The sequence below is a fragment of the Canis lupus genome, chromosome 36 (assembly GCF_011100685.1).
Source record: "Canis lupus familiaris isolate Mischka breed German Shepherd chromosome 36, alternate assembly UU_Cfam_GSD_1.0, whole genome shotgun sequence".
NCBI lineage: Eukaryota > Metazoa > Chordata > Mammalia > Carnivora > Canidae > Canis > Canis lupus.
In genome coordinates this window covers 28,027,879-28,050,878 of record NC_049257.1, presented here as the reverse complement: position 1 = coordinate 28,050,878, position 23,000 = coordinate 28,027,879, and the positions used below count along the sequence as shown (strand labels likewise).

The 23,000-nt window shown below is 35.0% G+C and overlaps 2 long non-coding RNA genes and 1 other non-coding gene across 6 annotated transcripts in view; 1 reads left to right on the top strand and 2 right to left on the bottom strand.

Moving 5' to 3' along the window:
• Positions 1 to 2,366, bottom strand: part of LOC111094291 — a 50,197-nt gene extending 47,831 nt beyond the window's left edge. For all 3 annotated transcript variants that reach the window (XR_005384866.1, XR_005384867.1, XR_005384865.1), the window contains exon 1: positions 2,034 to 2,366. This is a non-coding gene — a long non-coding RNA (uncharacterized LOC111094291). The remainder of the gene's footprint in view (positions 1 to 2,033) is intronic.
• On the top strand, positions 2,193 to 4,658 carry LOC111094292. Of its 2 annotated transcripts, none has more exons than XR_005384868.1 (4): positions 2,193 to 2,382; positions 2,487 to 2,562; positions 4,184 to 4,335; positions 4,445 to 4,658. It is a non-coding gene; the product is annotated as an uncharacterized LOC111094292 (long non-coding RNA). The 2 variants fall into 2 exon arrangements; XR_005384869.1 differs by having other exon boundaries at positions 4,135 to 4,335.
• A 9,193-nt stretch (positions 4,659 to 13,851) lies between these two features.
• Positions 13,852 to 13,958, bottom strand: LOC119867878. Its single transcript, XR_005384927.1, has one exon. It is a non-coding gene; the product is annotated as a U6 spliceosomal RNA (small nuclear RNA).
• Between the last annotated feature and the right edge of the window lie 9,042 nt (positions 13,959 to 23,000).

Here is a 23,000-nt window from a genome sequence, read left to right as displayed (position 1 = left end):
AAATTTATTTTTTATGCACCGTAATGCAAAGGGTAGTTCATTTTACACTATTCATCAAAGAGCTGTTGTCTAGAATGTAAGCCCTGACCCCCCTCTTCCTTCAACGAAAAATCTACCTGCGCCAAGTCTCGCATTAAGAATATGAATTATGTGACAGCAGCTGTAGTTATGTTCAAGAGGATGCTTATTCGGGCAAGTGCTTTACATCAACCTGGATCTGGCTGACATAAGAGTAGGCATATTTATATTATCTTTGCTGAATACTGATAATGTAATATTTATAGTGTGAGAGGCAAGGCTTTATTCTGGCGCACGTTACATTTATTAATTACATTTGCATGCATGCAAGGGTGGAAAGATTGATGAACATGGTGGGTCCCTGTCTGAACACACTGCTCCACATACTTGTCTTATTGCTTTATACAGTAAAGACTCATCTGCATTTACTAACGTCCTAAATCCTATCCAAGGCGTCTTGAATTATTGAAGAAAAAACCCTCATCTTCACCCTGTTTATAATAAATTCTTCCCAGATTTAACCTTTATAATACTAATACAAGGTGTATGTATCTTCTCTATTCTTTTGGGGTTTTTTAGGATTTATTTATTTATTTGGGAGAGAGAGAGAGCGAGCACAAGTGGGAAGGGCAGAGGGAGAGAGAAAGGGAATCTCAAGCAGACTCCATGCTGAGATGGAGCCCAACTCAGGGCTGGACCTCAAGACCCTAAGATCATGACCGAGCCCAAACCAAGAGTCCAGTGCTTAGTTGACTGTTCCACCCAGGTGCCCCTCTCTATTTTTACCACTATTTTTACCTTTTTTTGGGGAGACTTTACCATTTTACCATTTTTTTCTTTCCTTTCCTTTTTATTCTAGTTTTTATTTAAATTCCAAATAATGAACATACAGTGTAACACTAGTTCCAGGTGTACAATACAGTGACGCAACACTTCCATACAGTGCCCAGTGCTCATCACAAGGGCCCTCCTTAATCCCCATCACCTGTTGCATCGCCTCACACACCTCCCCTCTGGTAACCATCCATTTGTTCTCTACATTTGAGTCTGATTCTTGGTTTGCCTCTCTCTCTCTCTTTTCCCCTTGCTCGTTTTGCTTTGCTTCTTAAATTCCATGTGGGAGTGAGATCACATGATATTAAACCAAAAAACTGAGGAGTAGAAGAGCCGCTACTTTAAATTAGGCTTTAAGAAAATATGTTCTCCAGGCTCTACTTGTTCAGTGTGTGGACTTACTCAAAGAACTCTTGGATGTTTTGAGATTCTCATTTTGTAAAGAGGGTTCTGAAGAGTGTATGGCCCTTTTCAAATCATCACTTCAATAACATATTCTCATTTACAGGCTGCGTGTGTGATCCATGGTGAGGTGCATGAACCCTGTGATGCATACAAAAGACATTTGTGGTTCAGCATTTCTAGAGCTGTAGTTCACAGTGGTTAGTTCTCGGGGTATTTGTTTCTAGGTAAAATCAAAAACTGTGGTCAAAGGTTATGAGGAATGCTGAGATATAAATAAAATTAAACATGAAAAAGGACACATTTCCTTCTTGGATTTTTTTTTGTCATGATATATCATAAATCATATTTTTTCCATAGGAAAAAATAACAGGTTTTTTTTTTTGCCTTTATATTCTCAAGTACATTTTACCCTATTATGTAATTTTGACACAAAATGCAATAGGTATAAACAGGCTGTGAATCAAAATGGATCGTGATTTTTGGTAAACATACATTTCAATTTGTAGATGTGCTTGCTGCTGTTGCTGCTGCTGCTGCTGCTGCCGCCGCCAATGGTATCTATCCATTTCCGGACCTTTAAATGATGCACCATAATGCAAAGGGTAGTTCATTTTTTTCTATTCATCCAAAGCTGTTGTCTAGAATGTGAGCTCTGACCACCCCCCCCCCCCCCACTCTTTCTTCAACGAAAAATCTACCTGCACCAAGTCCTGCATTAAGAATACGAATTATAGACACGGTCTACAATGAGAATTTCCCTAACTTTCTATTCTCACCTGGTTTTAAATAGATCGTTTCGACTGTACTTCTCCACGTCTTTTAACATTCAGTAACGATAAAGCAAACTGAGGACCACACTTAGGTGAAGCAGCAGAATCAGAAGGTGAAGTGGTTGCCTAGCAACATCACCTGTGAGTAATTAAGCATCTCTCGAGAATTGCTGAAGTTGGCTTTAAATTCTTGGCCTTGTTACAAATAGCTACTTAGGCTAGTTGGACCCTGCCTAACGGTTGCGTTGCACATTATAATGCCCAACATGGGCCGGGAAGTAAGAAGGCGTTATCACCAACATGTGTTTTTCAACAAGGCTCGCAGTCACCTGTGGCACAGGCAGGTTAACTGCAGGTGACTGTGACCGTCACAGATGGAAACTGAGCATCCCCTCCACGTCATCCACAGTACAGCACTGTTTTCTGATTCACAGCCCCTCTTGTCTTATTCTGCCTTAGGTCACCGCTAAAAATATGTGGACGTATCCAGTTCAGGGGCTCTGACACCAAGGCAAGGCATTTACACGTGAATGAGGTATGTTGGAACACCTGAAGAATATTGGAAGCTAAATCAGTTTTCATCCAAATCTGAAGACTTACAAATCACTTCAAGCCTTTGATATGGAAGGCCAACACATCTTAGGACCCTTGAATCTACATGGTCTTGGGTAACTTCTTCAGAACACCCCCAAAAAGAATACTTTTATTAAAGGGCATCTGCTGAAACACATAATGAGAACAAAGGCTTTAGAATGCTCTCGATTTTAATCAAGATACCCAAAATATCTTTACAAAATTATATATGACTTGTGAGACTTCATACGTGTTAAAACACTCAGGACTGTGATATTTAAATGAGGTCAATGTAAAAAGTGATAATAATAACAAACTATGGTTCATTTATAATGTCAGTGACTTTAGAGTTAATAATGACAGAAAGGTTAAAGTGATCCAACAGCTTAATGAAGTAAAAAGCAAGAAAAGATAAGGTAATGGTTGAGCTGCAAATCTAATAAAAGTAGCCTGTAAGGTAGGAGGTTTAAATGTCTTTATTTTTTAATAGAAAAAAAGATACCGTAGCATCAATGATAAGGACGTATCAAGCTACAAGGAACAACTGCTCCATTATTAGCATTTTAGAAAAGATAAACAAAATGCTTTAAAAAGAAACTTCCAATTTTAATGTTTGAAACTACACTCGTTTATAAAGAGAAGCATAGAGATCTCCTAAAGGGAAAAAGACGGATAGGTTGGAGTGTATATTTTAGAAAGACGCAATAGGATGGATGTCAGGATCTAGCAGCTCTCGGTAAGCTTTGGCACCAAGGGAGCCGAAACAGTTCCGAAAGCAATGAAATACATCATTTTTAGAAGCCTGTCCTTAGGTTGGCAGTGTCAGCGATAGGTGTGTACCTGTGGCCATCAACATAGCTTGATGATAACTTGATTATTTACAGGAGATTCTGGGTGGTTTGGTGACACGCATCTTTTGGCAGATCCAGAGAACTCACACATTTTAAATTTTGAACACAGTTAAGAAGCCAGTGCCTCAACATAGAATCAAGCGCCGACAATATTGTGAGATACTATTTTGGATATGGATGCTCAATTTTCTACTAATTTTGGCATAAATACAGCCCCATGCATTTCCTTGAAAAGGAAAGAATTTAGGTTTTAGAGGATAACAGAAAGAGGAGAGAAAAGATACAGGATTCAGAGTTCTTGGTTTCAATCTATACCTAACCCTTTTTAATTTCATGATTTGGGGGTCATTTTCAAGAGGTTAATCTGAATTTTACAATCTTACAGATGCCGCCAAAACATATAATTCATAGAATTGTGATCTGTATCTATATCCATCTGGATATTAGACTGATGGTGTATTTCTTATTAGGTAGTCAGGAAATTAAGATTATTAGCAATGTGTTATTTAATACTCCTTGAACACATCTTTATCGAGCATTTACTCAATGATGATTACCATGTTAGGTGCTGGGATAAAATGGGTAAGGAAAACAGATCCATCCTCGAGACGCATATATTTTAGTGTGGAGTTACTGGGCTGAACTAAGCATGGAGTCACCAGATTTTTTTTTTTTTTAATCAGTGAAAGACTAAACTAATGTCAATGATTTATGAATTTTATTACCACGGAGGCTGGATGCTCGTCATTTGCAGCGCTTTCATATCCACCTGTCTATCTATATCCTGAGGGAAGAAATTGAGAGGTGGATTCAAGTGCAGTTATCAACTAGGAAGCGAATACAGCGTTTTTGGAGCTAAGTCATTTCATCAGCTGCACATTTCAGTAAGTGGCTGGGTTAACTGTGTCTTAAAGGTATAGGTCCATGCTCTAGCCTTTCATGCTACTTTCTATGTGTCTGGAATATGCTTGATTGTACTTCCTCCTGCGACAGACACGTGCAAGACCTGCCACACTCTGAGGAAGGTTCAGACAGCCTATCACTCTCTCCTAGCAACTCTAAGTGAGAATTTGTGGTTTCTTCAAGTCACAGCCTGTTCTACAGAGTTGGCCAATTTAATCGCAAACCTCTGGTTCCGGTTATGCATTTTGGACTGAGCTATGAATTCCATCAAAATCTATTAGAGGGCTACCCAGCCATTAATAAAGCAGCACTTCTTTCCTTTTTTTGTGTGTGTGTCCCCTATGTTTACACTGTATTTCTAAACTTCAGAAGTGAAGAGAGCAGAGCAGTAAGATATTAGTACCCAATCCACCCTCAAACCCAACTTTCATGATTGCAAATTATTTATGAGGGAACATGTTTCCTCTTTAGACTCAAGAAATTATCACTAATACTATAATAAAAAAGGAAATAGAATAAAATCACTTCTATGCTTAAAAAAAGAAAATAAGTATGAAGTGTTTTCATCTTCAACAAATTAAGCCAGGGGTGCATTGCAATCATCATCATCATCATCATCATCACCATCATCATCATCATCAACTTATCATGAAATAAATAACTGAGAAGTAATTCTAAGGGATAAGAAATGATTTTGAGAGAGTTTTCCTATGATAACAACATCAGAATACACATTAAATATTTCAAATTTTAATATACCATGTATGAGTTACAACAGAAAGAAAAAATTTAAACAAAAATATTTCAAATGTATTTGTTTTAATAAAAATCTTTTTTTAAGTATGTGTTTTATGACCTTCCATAAGTCTATTTGCCTAGGGTTGCTAATAGAATAACTTCAGTTTTAGGTGTTTTGGAGATTGTGTTTCTTTTTATAGTGGGTGGTAATTGGTTAGCAGTTACACATTTTTTTAAGATTTTTAAATTTATGTATTTTAGAGAAAGAGAGGAAGAAAGAGAGAGAGAGAGAGAGCACACTTGATGGGGGAGGGACAGAGGGGAAGAGGTAGAAGGGGAGGGAGAGGGATAAGCACACTCCACGTGGAGCCTGATACAGGGCTCTCTGGGGAGTTTATTGAGGGTTTTGACCCCAGGACCCTGAGATCATGACTTGAGCAGAAACCGAGTGGGTGCCTAACTGACTGAGCCACCCAGGTGCCCAATAGCTGTACCTGCTAACAGATTTTCCTATTGCTGGAAAACTCAGCAGTCCATATAGATGACTCTCACACATCTAAAAAGGTTTTTTTATATGTTTATATTTAAGGGGTAAATCTAAGGATTTTCTGTGTTCATTACCATAAATATTCTTCTTTCAAATGGAATAGCATGTGCATGTATTTTTATTCTGTTATGGAAATTTTCAAAAATACACCAAAGTAAAAAGAATGGCACAATGAATGCCCAGATACCTATTACCCAACCTCAAAATATCAGTATTTTTGTCAATTTTCTTTCATGTATCTTTTCCCTATATATTTGTTTTTGTGCTTGCCATTCACTGGAGTATTGCAAAGCAACACCCCAAAACAACCATTTGACCATAAATACTTCAGAATGCATCTCTAACACATAAAGCTTTATTTAAAATAAAATAATCAACATACCATCATCATACTTTACACCGTTCATGAAATGTTTACATCTGTGCTAAAATTTGCCCAATGTCCCCCAAAGTTTTTCTTAAGGAGGATTTATTTAATTTGAATTCAAGTATTTTATTGTGTGATCCCACATGGGAACCACAGCACAGAGGACGACACTAGATTTTCAAGTACTAACTCCAATCTTTAAAAATTAATGAGACTCGCATCTCGCTTCTTGGGGAAGAAGTAAGATTATCTTCTTCTTATATCTTCTTCATTATCAGGTACAGAATCCCTGAGACTCTACTAGAGATTTGTTTAGGTATCGCTCCACATTTCACGCCCAAGTCTGCGATGACTTGACCTGCTTCCTGGCCTGTAGCTTCATCAAGAGTCCACACGGTTCTGATGGTTCCAAAACTGGGTTGTTCCAACTGCCACCATCTTCTCTACAAATCTAGAAGCCTCTCTAGAACCCGAAGAGGCTCCAGCCTGTCAGGAGCTCCCTAAAAGCATTGGTACAAAATGCAGAAAAGCAAAGGAGGAAATATCCAAAGGAACATTTTAAAATAAACTTGGAGGATATATGCTACCAGATATAAAGATGAACTGAAAGTGCTTTGCTATAAACCTGTGTAGATTCGTTCAAAGATAGACAAGGAAATCCATAAAACATAACGGAAATCTGGAAATAGTTCTACACATATAAGGTCACTTAATGTGCCAGAAAAATGACAGTGAAACATAATAGGGACAAAAGCTTTGGTCAAACTATTGGTTATCTACAACTGTCCCTAACCTTGTGGCATACACAAAATTAAGTAAAATAAATGAATGATGATGGTGAATTGAAAAGATAAAATAGTAAAGCTTTCAGGGAGAAAAAAAATAAGAATATGTCTCCATAACCTCAGGGTAAGAACATATTTTTTCTTTTTGCAAGCAAGGCACAAAACTCACAAACAAGAAAGGAAAAGATTGTTGAATTAAATTATACCAAGATTAGGAAATATTGCATACCATTTAGAGAGTGAAAAATAAAGTCATAAATTGGGGGAAGATATTTAACAAAGTACTGATAAAAAGCTTACATCTAGAATTTATTAAGAACTTCTGAACATTAATAGTAAAAAATGCAGCATATGAAAGACAAATGTGTAAACCGATTTTAATAGGCACATCAAAAAAGAGTGTATCATAATGTCCAGAAATAAGGAAATATGTTCAAACACTATTCACCATAGAGTTGCAAATTAAAACCACAATATGATCCTTTTATTTCCACATAAATGGGTAAATGTTTTAAAATCAATAATACAAAGTGTTAGCAAAGATTCGAAGTAGCTCAAATTCTCAGCCACTGCAAGTGGAATATAAATTAGTATATCCATTTTGGAAAACATTTTGGTGGTATCTATTAAAAGGAAATATATATAACCTATGATCCAGAGATTTCAGTCTTAGGCATGTATCCAAAATATTCCTAAATCTCTACCTCTATCATCTATCTATATCTATCTATCTATCTATCTATCTATCTATCTATCTATCTATCATCTATCTACCTACCTACCTATTACATACCTACCTAATAGCAAAAAAAAAAAAAAAAAAAAGAAACTTACAAGCAACCAAAATTTTCAAGAAAACTAGATCCACCAACAGTAGAATGATGTGGGTTATTTCCACAATGGAACTCTACAGTATAATTAAAAAAAAAAAAAAAAAAAAAAGGACTGCTACCTAGTGGATAAAAACTCAAAATGTTGATTGTGGAATGATAGGCACAAAATTATACGTAGTTCTTCAATCTATATATAGAAAGCTTTAAAGCAGGCAAAACTAAGCAATGATTTTATAAGTAGGAATATCAGTTGCCTTTGGGAAGGAAGGTTGGGATAGAGGAATAAAGTGGTTTTCTGATATTATTCTATTTATGAAGTCTATTAGTGATATACTGTTGTGTTTACTTTGTGGTCGTAAAGAAAATTTATGCTGAAACCGTTTCAACCGTTTTATGTTTATGTTATAAAGCAATTAAAAGTCTATAAAATATTTTAAATAAGTTACTGGTTAGATTGTTTTAAATCATGCTTACATAATAATCTTGGAGTTGAATTGGCAGTGCAGGAAAACAAGTGGTCTTTCTCCTTTGGCTTCACCGTCATCCCAAGTCATAGGCATGTATTCTTTGGGAAGTGAGAACTTCTGAAAATATTTTTAAATGACTGAAGAATTTTGAAAGATAGCCTTTAAAGAAAAGACTACAGATATTCCCAGAAGCATTCCTTTGAAATAAATGCAGGTGACTTGAAAATTCATAAATACGTTTTGTTTCTAGCCAGAGACTTAGTTTGGTCAGGTATAAACAGGCTTCTCGGCCTATGTCTGCCATTTTGGTCATCTCCTTCGATGCCGTCCCCACCTTGTCGTGCCCTCTATGGTTAGTACAGTAACACTATTCCTTTCCTCTGGACCCGTAACTGCCTCATCCCGTGACAAACCTGTGAGTGACACTGGGAACTATGTATATCTTTTTCACAGAATTTGGCCTGATACATTTCCTTCCCCAGGACTTTTTTAAGACAAATCTACTTAGGAAAATTCTCTTTTGTTTCAACATGTGTCTATCAACTCAATTATTCCCACTCAGGTAAAGAAACCAATGACAGCTCCAGTTCCTCAAGTTAAGTGTCCACTCGGTAACTATTAGATGATAGAACTGAGTGGGGAAATTGATTGGTAATTCCGAACCAGAATACTTAAAAGCAAAGTTTGCATAAAAATCTAATTTATAGTTGTCTAAGGAGGTTTAAGGCAAAAGATGCCTATGAAAAACAGATGCATATTGTCAATTAAATAGGTAACTCAAGTGCTTATAGTGTCTTTACTAGGTTTTTGGAAAAGGATTCTTAAATGATTCCTCAAATTTATCTCTCCCATATTTTAAAACTTCAAATTTAGATTTAACGTCATAAATTCTATCCTCATTTGAAATATTTTTCTTTAAATGTGAAAAACATGTAATAAATGTAAGATAGCAAACTCCTAAATCTATTACCCATTTCTCTAACATGAAAGGTACTGCTAAAAAAAACGACTTTGTGTTAAGTGTCAAATATGCTAGGCATGCTAACTGAAGCGTATAACATGTTTTAAATTACATTAAATATGCTACGTCCAAAAATATATATTCAAAGTATATAAAAATATATGAGCTCAAATAAATAGTAGTCACTGAAACCAGAACATTTTTGGTCGTGAATATAAAGACTGCGTATCTTTAAGATGCTAAATCTCCCCAAAGTACACTTTTTAGCAGGATTCCAATTAAAAGGCATAATTCCAATTAAATGAGTGGCTTGGCCCACATAGTTTGATTTACGATGACTCTGGAGATAAGTGATCCCTATTCTCTTGGGTTAGCTCTAGATTCTTTAGGATTCATTGGGGAGCTCCTTGGGAATTATTGATTGCAACATAAACCACCATCATAGGGTTATTTTTTATCATTTCTTTCTCTAACAATGTAGCATTTGCTCTATCAACCAAATTATAGATGAATGGCTTGTGAAGAGAAGTTAAAACCTGTAACAGAGACCCGTGGCATTACAATCATTAGTAGTTCAAGTCTCCGTCCTTAGTATTTTAGAATATTCTATTTAGTATGGCCTTTTTAAACAAAATCAGTTTGGTTATATATAATTCATAGGCCACAACTCTCTGGCCTTTGTCTTATTTATGTTTTTTCTTTTTTCTTTCCCTTCCTCCAATATCATTCCTGAATTATATTTGATGACATTTCCTGATTCTTACTTATGGTATAAGGTCTTTATAGAATGCTTGGAAATGCACTCAATCAAATTCACACCCAAATTCCCCTTTATAGTAAAGCTCAGATTTGTGGAACTAATATAGTTTCAAGAAGAGTACAGAAGTTTCTAAAAGGTGCCTATTGATATCAATCTATATCATATCTATATCTATAAAATCAATGACAGCAATAACTGTCCTCACATTTAGGTAAACTTGACTTCATGGAAGTTACCGGGCGAGGCACTTAGAGCAGCAGAGTGGAGAAAAGACATGCATTTGCTTGTATTTATCTTAGAGTCTCACTGATGCCTTGAGAATGAAGCAAAGCAGTTTCTCTTAGTTGTGAGAGAAACTCATTTTACCCACCATATGTTTTTTTTTTTTTAACATATATTTTGCGTAATTTTAACTTGAAATACATGAGAGAAGAATTTATAATTTGGAGCACTTTTTTTTTTCCCCAGAAACAACTTGGAAGGCTTTCAAGGTATCTTGTGAAAATCTTATATATACTTTCCATGTTGAAAATATGGCAATCTTTGCAAATGAGGCCTTCTGGGTCATATATATAAATATGGAAATGGAATAGTTCAAGAAACTATCGTGACCACAGTTTTATAGATGCACTTTGTCCATTGCACATTAGAAAAAATGCTATTTTGAGTCTCTGCTGACAGCTGCCTGTAGGCAAACTATTAGTGCGATCAGTTAAGCTGAAACAGTAATCGTGACTGCTTCTTAAGATAATCATTTTGGAGCTTTTACAAATAGATTATGGTGATCTACTATTTAGGGATTCTCTTACTTTATTGGGCCCCAATTCCATATTCAGTGATAGAAAACCAATGTTGTTCATCTTTAGGAACTAGATATGGTGAATGCTTCTCACAAACTTTATCTCCTATGCATACCCTGGGAATGAGTATTCCACTAACTTGAAGTTCTCTGTCTTTAGCCCAAACATGTATGTAAAATATACAGCCTCTACAACGTCCACCATCACCCATCACAGCCAAAAGAAAATCAAATCAAATCTAGGAATGCTCGGGTGAACTCAGGCTCCCATGTAAAAATGTATTTTCTATTGAGCATTTCTGCTGCTTCCCTCTAACTCTAATGCACTACTGAGGGCTTCTGCTCTTTCGTTGTGTCCCACCCAGCACGTGGCTCTCCCCATAGGTGCTGTTCCACAGGACAGGTGCAACAGCCCCTTTATAATAACACCACTAGTCTTTTTACTTATTAATTAATTATTTTATTAAATTCAATTTGCCAACATATTATAAGACCCAGGGCTACTCTTTTCTAGAAGATTATGCTTGCCTTCCTCCTCTCTCTCTTCTTCCTCCCTTCCTCCACCCTCTTCCTCTTTTCCCTCTCTCTTGCCCTCTTGTTATTATATTCTTCCCTCAGGAATAGAAACTCCACTGCTATCTCTTGATAAATAATTAAGGCTCCCATTGGTCTGTCTCTATAGCGCTATCACTGCTCATTGATGACAGTAGCATCGTGGTATCCAGCTTGTGCGGCGTCAGGGAAATAAGAGAAGGCATCTTTCCTTTTCGTTCTTCATCTTTGGCAGTCCCAATATGATGTTCTTTGTGGCTAAGGGTTTATAATTTTGTGTTCTTTAAAAATATTTTTAAAAGATTTACATGCTCTTTCCACAACTGTATTGCTAAATGACTGATTTACTCATAGGACCTAAGTCCTTATTTTCTGGCATGAGTCCTCTCCTGGGAGATATCACATTTGCAGTCACATCAATTTTCTTGGACCAATAAATCAGTTTGGCAATCAAAACTGTACTGTTGGATATACTGATTCAACTTTTATTCTCTATCTACATATATATTTGAAGGGGAAAATATTAGAGTATGTCAACGTCAAATAGAGCCGAAGCATAGATAGATTTCTTTATCAATGAGTTGTAATGCACCAAACTGGTAATTATTGTTTCTGAATAGTTTTCAATGCTTGTGTTATTTACTGCAGCTTTTCTTGATAGCGTTATAAAACATCATCGGTTTATAATACAATCGGCATCAAATTTGTTTTAACAACCTCATTATCATCATGATATAATATTCTGCTCGAATTTGAATTATAACTAGTGAAAAGGGAGGTTAGTGATATTTACAAAAAAGGAGGTTTTGCTATTGTCTCAGTTATAAGAATTCTGGTAGAAATAGCATAGCATGTAATTCACCAGAAAATGATAAAGAAGATTCTGAAGGTAAAGAAAAAAACTTCAAATTCCTTAAACATAAATCATAAAAATTGCTGGCGATGGTGTATGTGAAATACATTAGTTTGAACAATGACATTTCAATATTTATTTTCCACACTTAACATTTGTTAGCCTGCTTACATCTCAGTACGGAAAGAACTCATTCTAAGCTGCTTATTTTTCTCCACGATGGGATACCATATTACAAAGTGCTTTATTTTTTTTTCAAAGTATTTCAGTTTTTTAATTGAACACCATACCACTGAGTTTTATAAAGCAATCCTTTTATTTGAAGTTTTCTTACTGGTGAATATTGTAGCTATCTCAAATGCTTTCTTCAGTCTCTCCTTGAATCTTTAACAGCAAAAGAAACCAAAAAAGGCAAATGCAACAACAAGGAAAAATTTCAGTTAGAACAGTGTAATTCTCACAAACTCGCAAGGAAAATAGTAATAAAAACTCTACCCTATAAAAATCATTGGTTTTGTAAATGCTTATGGTACTTGTTACTGAAGAGTCTGTAAATAACAGCCATGGGCCTCAATATAAAAGAATATGGTTGTTTATGTTGATGTTTTTATCATTTCTCTCTTTTTAGTTGTTTTAAATTGATTGTCATATACAGAATGGCCCAGGGCAACAGCTAGAAACAAATGTAAATCAAAAGAAAAATATAAATGTAAAAAAACCTAGATATATAAGTGCAGGGATAAAGGGAACATTTATCGTCAGTAGAGAAGCCACAGCTTTGCACATTTATGCTTTGCTACACTGAATGGGAAGTTTTGTGTTGAAAGGGCTTTTGGAAAAAAAAAAAGTCTTACATCAACTTGGAATTAATATTTATATTCTTATTTTTCACAGGATACTTGGAAAATGAATTTTTCACTAGCATTAATCCAGACTGTTTAGAATAGTGGCTAACTTGACCGGTACTATATTTTGTCTTTTAAGAAGTCTTTTCTAGAACACTTATTTTGTTTAGTGCATTTACACTATCCTATTCTTTCTATTTGCCATTCACCGACCTGATTTAATAAACTTAGTTTGTCTTAATCCTAGTTGTGTTTGAATGTTTCAAGACTATGTAACTTTCCTTTAAAGTTTTTTTTTATTTATTTGACAGAGAGAGAGTGCAAGCAGGGGGAGCAGCAGAGGGAAAGGGAGAAGCCGACTCCCCACTGAGCAGGGACTCGACCCCAGGACCTTGGGACCATGACCTGGGCTGAAGGCAGACGCTTAACCCACTGAGCCACCCAGGCCTCCCTATCACTGTCCTTTAAAACAGCATACGCTTATACCAAGGAACTCTTGCCGTTTAGGTTCCAAAGACAAAAACCATTTACTGTACCAGACCTTGGTGTAAGAATGAATACTTGTCAAATTGTTTGGGTGTAAAACGTGAGTTTTTAAGATCTTTTTTTTAAAAATAATGAATATTAAATGTCTCAATTCCATAATAGGTAGGTGGTTGTTCTTGAGTTTTCTCTTTATAGTCGCTTAAAAGAGCAGTTGAGCAAAGATCTAGATACAATCAGTCTAAATGTGATTGCTTGAAATTATTTCATTCTTTCTTCACATCTCTGGTTACACAGATGAGGCTGATCCTGCTGTGTCATTGTGAAGATATGGCTTGATACTTTAAGAAATACAATGTGGTAAAAATTTTTAAAAAGGAATCATTTAAATAATATGCTTCCATCAAGGCAAGCATGCTTTGTGTGTGTGTGCACATGCATATGAGTTTATAATGTATTAATAAATGATCATTTAAATTAATTTGTGCAAATAAATAAATAAATAAAAATAAAATAAATAATAAATTAATTTGTGCATGTCCTCCTTGCACAGGGGCCAGGCTAATCTCCTCTACACCGTTCCAATTCTAGTATATGTGTTGCCGAAGCTATTCAAATCAATTTTTAAATTATGAAGGATACTTAGATAAAAGTCGGAAAAATAAATGAATGTAAAATTCACTGAAAACATCATAGAAATAGAACAGAAACCTAAGACCTGAATTAACATCTATCTGTCAGTTATTTAAAGCTCAGTAACTTCACTGCAGAGCTTTCTTCTGAGTTCCAACAATGTATCTCCCCTGCCACTGGATATACCATGTAAGGCTCAAAATAAATTTGTAAGAAGCTACCGTATGCAGTGACATCTTTCATATTTTATCACACTTAGCCCCTGCTTACTCTTCATAATAACCTTTAAGAACTTTAACTAGTTCTCGAGGGACCTTCTGTCTCATTATCTTGCACACCTCAAGTCATAGACCTAGTCAGTCATTGCTCAGACCGTGGTAATTAGTCCTGGAGACAGACACCTGGCCCAAAGAGACCCAATAACATCCTTTTCGATAGGCTTTTTTTTTTTTTTTTTTTTTTTAATTTGGCTTTTCTTCCTCTGTGATCACTGCCTCCAAATTATAGGCAGCCGTATTGTCACCCGTTATGGGAAGTGTTTGGGAATTAAGCTATGCAAATAAATCAGATCCAAGATATGTAGAAGGAGAAACAGCGACAGAGATACTGGTTCTGGCAGTGACTGTCATCTGATTAAGTCTTTGAAAATATCAGAGACACGGATCAATTGATTATGTTTATGGTGAGGTCTGCCTCTCACAACTGAGAAATTCCTATCTTCATCACTCATAGTGATCCACAAACTTCTTCCTCCTTCCCCATTAATAATGGAGCATGATGTTACCATCCTGGTTTCCCTACTAACCTCTGATCTGATCTGGGACAGACTTTGAGGGTATAAGTTACTTTATCTGTCAAAGGGAAAACAAGGGTCACTTGCTAGCATTGGTTTTGAGGATAAAAGGAGCCCAATGCCTGCATTTTGATAGTGACCAGTTATCCACTCAGGAAAATCACCTTTGATTTTTCTTGGCCATTCCTTACTTTCATCATCCTGCTCATGAGTCTACCCTTTCTTCACTCTTACCTATTCGGTTCTAAGTATAACTTAGTATACTATGGACCTAACAAGAAACTCAAAATCCCCGTGGCCTTCAGCAGGAAACATTCCCTTTCCTCTCATGGTAGAGGACAGCCATTGCTGGTAGCCCGCCACAGGTCAGCGCATGCATGCTCACCATCTGCCCCCCGGGCTGAAGGAGCACCCCTTCTCTGGGACATGCTGTAATTACTGCAGAAGGAAATGAGTCAGTGAAATGAAGACATGACTGTGGACTCTTAGAGCATTTCCCTGGACCTGTCATTCTGGTTCTTCACTCACAGCTCTTGGGTGCGAATCACTTGGCCAGGCCAGCCAGCGGGCCAGGGAACTAGAGCTTACCTCCAGGGAGTCACTGAAAGTCACAGGAGGACTAGGGCTGGAGCACAGAATAAGACGACCTACCACGGTCGGGCTCCATTCAGGTCTCAGCGGGTTTATGGTACAAATGATGAGTTTTTTCAGGCCTTCATTCTATTCTGACAAAATATACTTATGTATATATAATGTCATAATATATATGTTATATATATATACATTTATATTATATATAGATTTATATTATATATAACATATATATAATACATTACATTTATATTATATATTATATATAATGATGTTATATATTTTTGTTAAAATATATATCTATATATTATATGTATTATATATATTATATATATTATGACATTATATATATTTTTTGTTAAAATATATATATCTATATATTTCTAAAGAACGTATCCTTTCATACTACTCCCTTACTCCCTTATTTAACATTTTTCGGCTGGTTTCCATCATCTTAAAAATAAGATTCAAACTTTCTGTGGACAATAAATCTCCAGCTTGTTTGCTTATTTTTACCTGTTGACACAGCTACATAGGTTAGATTCTATTTCCTAAATACTTTTCACTTATCTCCATATCTTTGCATGATTTTCCCCTTGCCTGAAATACTATCTTCTCATCTCAACTTCTGTTTTTTGTTTTGTTTTGTTTTGATTTTTTTTTTTTTTTTAAGAGATGTAGGAGTAGAAGACAGACCTCAAAACCAAAACAATTTCACTTCATGTAGGTTTGGTGATCACCCTCTCACGATCCAAGGCATTATCGTAATTAAATCTTTATCCCTTAGCAAACAAATCAATAATGTCTATCAATAATACTGTTGGATGAATGTTTACATTGGTGAATATTTAGCGCTAAACTTAAAAAAGTGACACAATAGAATCGAATTTGGATTCCAGCAGACAATCTTGTCGTTTTCATGGTATCAAGTTGTCAATTTGGATTGAACATCTACTTACAGTCCTTCCCCGTTTAACTTGTCACTTTCCCAGTAAATGGCTTGGGAAATGAAGTAGACAATAGCTTTTGATTTTCAACATACCATTTCAAGAATTTTCTCTCAGTTGACCTAAGAATCCCATATACTAATGGAGATTTTCTAAATATGTACTCTCTTCCTCTTTCTAAATATACTCCTTTCTTCTTTTTCCAATCATTTCCTGATTTCCTGTGCTATTGTTTGTCTACCCTTGATCTTTGGTTTCACTCAGTTAACTACTATTATTGATATAGACATATTGAAACAAAGAGTTCACATTGTAAAGCATGACTAACCTGCAAGCATACTTTTAATCATTATCGTAAATGTTCAAAACTACCCCACGAGATCAGCTCTCTTATTATCCATATTTAATTGATGTGGAAATTGATTTAAAGATATATTAATTATGTGCCCAATTTTACACAACCAGTAATCTCTAGGAAGATAGCAGTAGTCTCTAATGAGACCAGTTAAATACCTCCTTTGTTCCTTGCTTTTGTTCTAGACCAAGTGACCAAAAGACAAGGGGGTCATAGATAGAAAATACATTATCATTTTTGTTAACGAAAGAAGTCTAAATTGAAAGACATGGCTTATGTTTATAGGTAAGTAGATCTACTCATAATAAACTCCACTGTAGAGAAGCAATGGACCAGGTCAGATCTCAGCTTTGAAGATTTCACCCAAATACATTAATGTCATGGCAAGGAGGAGCAAAGGCATTTGTTCACCTCAAAGAGGTTACTGCCAGGAGGAAACTTCAATGAGACCACACTATACATTTTCAGTGTTATTATTTCAAGATCTATCAATAACATATGGTTTTCTACTTATTTGGGGCAGAATGAGTAAAGTACCAAGAAAGGCCAAGGTCACCTAATAAGATCCTTTATACATGGGGCGGGGGGATATTAGTAGCTAACACTCATACTTACTCGGGACCAGACACTATTCTACGAGCTTTAATACATTAAGTCTTTTAATGAAATGGAAGCCATCATGCAGACACTCCCTCTGTTACATCAGGCCAAATCAACAAAACTTCTTCCCTACTTACTAGTATAATCTTTCTCTGATGCCACCGTGGATGAACTTTTCTGCTTCTATAATGGGCCAAACATACAACTCCAAACCCACACTCATGCTTTGGCTCAAATCTGCCCTTACTTCCTCAAGAACTTCACTCTTGAAATTATTTTATTTTTATGACTGAATCTTTAATAATTTCCTTCTCCTGCAAGTACAACTATCACTTCTCCATTTATAAAACTAATTTTCCACAAGTTACATGTTTTGAAGGGCTGATGAAACTCCTGTTGCCTATTCCTCAACTCTTCTTTGGTATTAATCTGGCCTCAATAGACTTCCCCATCAACCGCTTCAATGGCACTGACCTTATCAGATTCAACAGCTTCCATAATGTGAAATCCTGTATTTTTCTCTTGGCATAGTTCCTATTCTTAGCATCATTTTCCTTTTTTTTTTTTTTTTTAGAACTTTATCTTTCTAAAAATACATTTCTTTTTTGACATAATATGCTGACATGAGAGTATTTTTTTCATAGCACTCACTTCATCCATCCTGTATTTTTCTCTTGGCATAGTTCTTATTCTTAGCATCATTTTCCTTTTTTTAGAACTTTATCTTTCTAAAAATACATTTCTTTTTTGACATAATATGCTGACATGAGAGTATTTTTTTCTTTTTTAATTTTTTACTCACTTCATCCTTTTTGCTGGACCCTCTATCTTCTAACTAAATCTAAATGTTGGGATTTCCCAAAACATATTTTGAGCCCTGCCTTCCCCTAAAGTTTTTAGATTCATCTAGATTTGTGTGTCCTCAAGATATGTACCTGCATATAGGCCTTCCACTATATGTCACAAAACAGCTTTTCTAACCACTTTCTTAAGATCTCCTATGGTATTTTTTTTTATATTAACAGGCATTGTATCTAAAACTTGATTGCCTTCCCTCAGACCTGCTTCTCCCAAATTCTTTTTATCTCAACAAATGACTCTACCATTGATACAGATGCTGAAGCAAAAACTTATGAGGTCTTGATTCCTCTCTTTCACTACACTGTCACATCCACTCCAAACACAAATCCTTTCAGTTCTATCGAAAAATAAAACCTATCTTTTTTTCCATTCCCACTGCCACTTTCTTGGTCCTTGTCACATGGATTACTGCAATAGCCACCTAACTGGATTCTCTGCTGTTCTTTTTTTTTTTTTTTTTTTCCTGCTGTTCTTTCTGTACTTCTGCAATTAGATCTTCACATGGTTTTAAGAATGACTATATAAAACTTTATTTTGTTACTTCTCTGGGGAAAAAAAAAGGTAGCAAGTAGAGAAAAATATGAACAACTTTTTATGAGCTGCACGATTTCAATTAGTTAGCCACTGAGTAAGTTTGAGCTTTCTTATGACCTTGTATTTTTGGGCTTACATATAATATATTTGGAGAGGCCTTCTCTGGCCACATTCCATAGAATTTCACCCACCAAGTCACTCTGTTACATTATTAAATTCCTTCATAGCACTTATTTACTCTGAAGTTAGTGTGTTGATGTATTTGATTTTATTTACATATTTTGTTGAATCCTTCTGCTAGAAGATAAGATCTAAAATGGCAAGGACATTATCTGCTTTCTACATTACCATATCTCCAGTGATAAAATAGAGCTTGGCATATGGTAGGCAATAAATAATATTTGATTAGGCAAATGGCTGAATATGCATGTATAGTAATTGTAAGAGCACATGCAGAAATTGCTTCACTTTTGCTAGCGTCATAGGAAAAGAATTATTCATCTTTTGGCAATGCCTTAATGTTATTAGAATGAAGATGTTACCATTGTAGTCATGCGCAGTCAGAAGACATATGGGTTTGTAACATTAGTTTCAAAGAGTCTTTAACTAAGATGAGAGATTGTGTAAAATAATATATTAAAAATAATTTAAAAATCCAAACAAGATCAATAAAGATTATTATGTGCTTGAAGGAAATACTTAAAACACTGAATCAGGGGCACCTGGGTGGTTCAATGGTTGAACATCTGCCTTCAGCTCAGGTCGTGATCCCAGGGTCCTGGCATCAAGTCCCTCATCTGGCTCCCTGTGAGGAGCCTGCTTCTCCCTCTGCCTGTGACTTTGCCTCTCTCTCTCTCTGTGTCTCATGAATAAATAAATAAAATCTTTAAAAAACTCACTGAATCATAAACTATTAACCTATTGGATATATGTTTTGAGACTTCTGAGAAGATTTTATGAGTTATTCATTATAAATGTAACAATGGCAATAAGTAATGTGAGGATTACATCCACAAATTATTGGTGTTCTTAGTGCTGACGATTCTTTTTTTTTTTTTATTTTTATTTTTTTATTTTTTTTTAGTGCTGACGATTCTTAAAGACAATGTAAACAATAACTAATATATTTATATTTATAATATACAATCTGATTTCTAATTGAAATTACATATACAAGCCAATATGTGATTATTTGAAACATATTTCAACAAAACTGAACATAACTAATATTTTAAGAATAAAAATTCAAATTTGAAATTTTTCCATTAATTCTCTCCACTTTGATTTCTTACACATATAAGGAAACAATGATTACATCATTAGATCTTATTTATACACATTTCTGTGGTACACCTCTAAGTGTCTATCAACTATTATCATCTATCTATCATCTATCTACCTATCATCTATCTATCTATCTATCTATCTATCTATCTATCTATCTATTATCTATCTTATTTCTCATCCACATTCCTGTTTTTTTTTTTATGAAATGTAATGTTATATTAACAAATAATATTGCCAAAGGGAAAAACTAGTGATTTATGATTGATAGTATTTCTCTATTTTTATTTATTCTCTTTCTTAAGAAACAAATTGGCAATTTCTCCTGGGGAACTACCTCCCCCATGCACACTCATGCCATGTACTTTTAAGTGGAGACAACTCTGAAATAGAATCAATTGGCTTATTTCATCAGTACTTCCTAACATCAAAGTAAAATGATTAGGGAAAAATTAAAATCTGATCAGAAGCAAATGGATCCTCTATTAAGAAAAAAGAGTCTTTCCTTGGAAAGGGGGCATAAAAATAGGAAATATATGAAAGTTTCAGTTCCTTTTTTTCCAGGACTTCAGGGGAAAAAAAAAAAAAAAGTCGAAGAGAGCAGAGCCTCCAAGGAGTCTGAAGATAAATCATCAAGGAGATAATGGATAGAAACTTGCTGTAAAAATAATTCTCACTGACAAACTGAAAAAAAAAAAAAAGAAAGAAAGAAAACTTGAGGAAGTAACAGTAATACAAGCATATAGAAAATGAAATAAAATTCCCCTATAGAATCATCTTTAAGGTTCCATATTGTAATGAAGTGCAATACAGCATGTATCTATCTGCTGCATACTCTATAACATTTTCACTAATATTTCCTCTACTCAATTAATAGTGCAAAAATAAGTGGGATTAGGCAAATCCAACCCACTGCTGTGTGATGTGAAGTTCCATCCCAATGACATTGGATCTATCCATGCCTGAGAGCAGATATAACATAGACCACCTCTGAAGAGATGTTTGAGGAGTCATTGTGTGTTTCCACCAGTTCTCTTACTATTTTTCTTTATTTATTTATTTATTTATTTTTTTAAATTAATTAATTAATTAATTTTTTTTTTTACTATTTTTCTTCAGGACTAAAAATAAAACATGGAAATTAGGAGTTCCTAGATTTTAGATAAAAGACACAAGAAGACCCACAGTTGATCCATGGTAACCTTTAGTTGATATGTGACATTGGTCAGTCTATGTTGCTGGTATTTTAATGTTATGTGTCATGATAGTAGAGTTTACTAAGTCTAGACTATTTTTGAGAATTTGATATGTGTTTTTGGATTTTGCCATTGTTTTGCAGGATAGTAGCTGAGGTAGATGATGATGATGATAGATGGATAGATGGATAGATAGATAGATAGATAGATAGATAGATGGATAGATAGATAGACAGGTAGATGGGCAGGGATAATAATGCTAAATATATTTGTGAGTGAAATGAATTTTAACACATGTCAATTTAAGTTTTTTTTTTTCTTCAGAAATGCTTAATTTATTCTAGATGACCATCACCTATATTTTCATAAATACCCCAATGAGTTTCTTACATTTGTCTTCTTGAAAATTAAATTAAATGCAAGTTGTCTTCCTGCTCTTAGGGGGAAAGTTCTCAATTTTTCCCCATTGAGAAGGGTATTCAGTGTGGCCTCTTCATATATGGCTTTTAATGATATTAAGGTATGTTCCCTCTATCCCTACACTGAGGAAACTTTTAACCAAGAAAGAATGATGTGTTTTGTCAATCGCTTTTTCTGCATCAGTTGAGAAGATCATGTGGTTCTTGTCCTTTCTTTTATTAATGTCGTTTATCACATTGATTGATTTGCATTGATTGATGTTGAACCAGCCTTGCAGCCCAAGAATAAGTTCTTCTTAGTAATGGAGAATAATCCTTTTAATGTACTGTTGGATCCTGTTGGCTAGTATGTTGGTGAGAATTTTGGCATCCATGTTCATCACGGATATTGGTCTCTAATTCTTCCTTTTGGTGTGGTCTTTGTTTGTTTTGGGGACAAAGGTATGCTGGCCTCATTGAATGAGTTTGGAAGTTTTCCTTCCATTTCTATTTTTTGAAAAACCTTCAGAGGAATTGGATATTAACTCTTTTACTGTTTTGTTAGAATTCCCCTGGGAAGCCATCTAGTCTTGGATTCTTGTTTGTTGGGAGATTTTTGATTACTACTTCAATTTCTTTTCTGGTTATGGGTCTGTTCAGGTTTTCTATTTCTTCCTATTTCAGTTTTGGTAGTTTACACGTGTCTAGGAATGCATCCATTTCTTCTAGATTGCCTAATTTGTTGGCATATAATTGCTTGTAATACAGTTTTAAAATCGTTTGTATTTCCTTGGTATTGGTTGTGATTTCTCCTCTTTTGTTCATGATTTTATTTATTTGGGTCCTTTCTCTTCCTTTTTGATAAATCTCACTCTTTGTAGATGACATGATACTCTACATGGAAAACACAAAGGACTCCACCCCAAATTGCTAGAACTCATAAAGGAATTTAGCAAAGTGGCAGAACATAAAATCAATGCACAGAAAACAGTTGCATTTCTATACATTGACAATGAGACAGAAGAAAGAGAAATATAGGAATCAATCTCATTTACAATTGCACCAAAAATTGTAAGAGGCCTAGGAATAAACCCAAGCAAAGAAATAAAGGATATGTGCCCTGAAAACTACAGAACACTTGTGAAAGCAATTATGACAGAGAAATGGAAAACGTCCCATGCTCATGGATTGGAAGAACACATGTTCACTGACAGATGAATGGATAAAGAAGTGTGGTAGATATATATAAAATGGAATATTACTCCACCATCAAAAAAAATGAAATTTTACCATTTGAAATGATGTGGATTGAACTGCAAGGTATTATGTTTAGAGAAATAAGTCAATTAGAGAAAGATCATTATCATATGATCTCATGCATATGTGGAATTTAAGAAACAAAACAGAGGGTCGTAGGGAAAGGGAAGGAAAAATAAAATAAGACCAAATCAGAGAGGGAGGCAA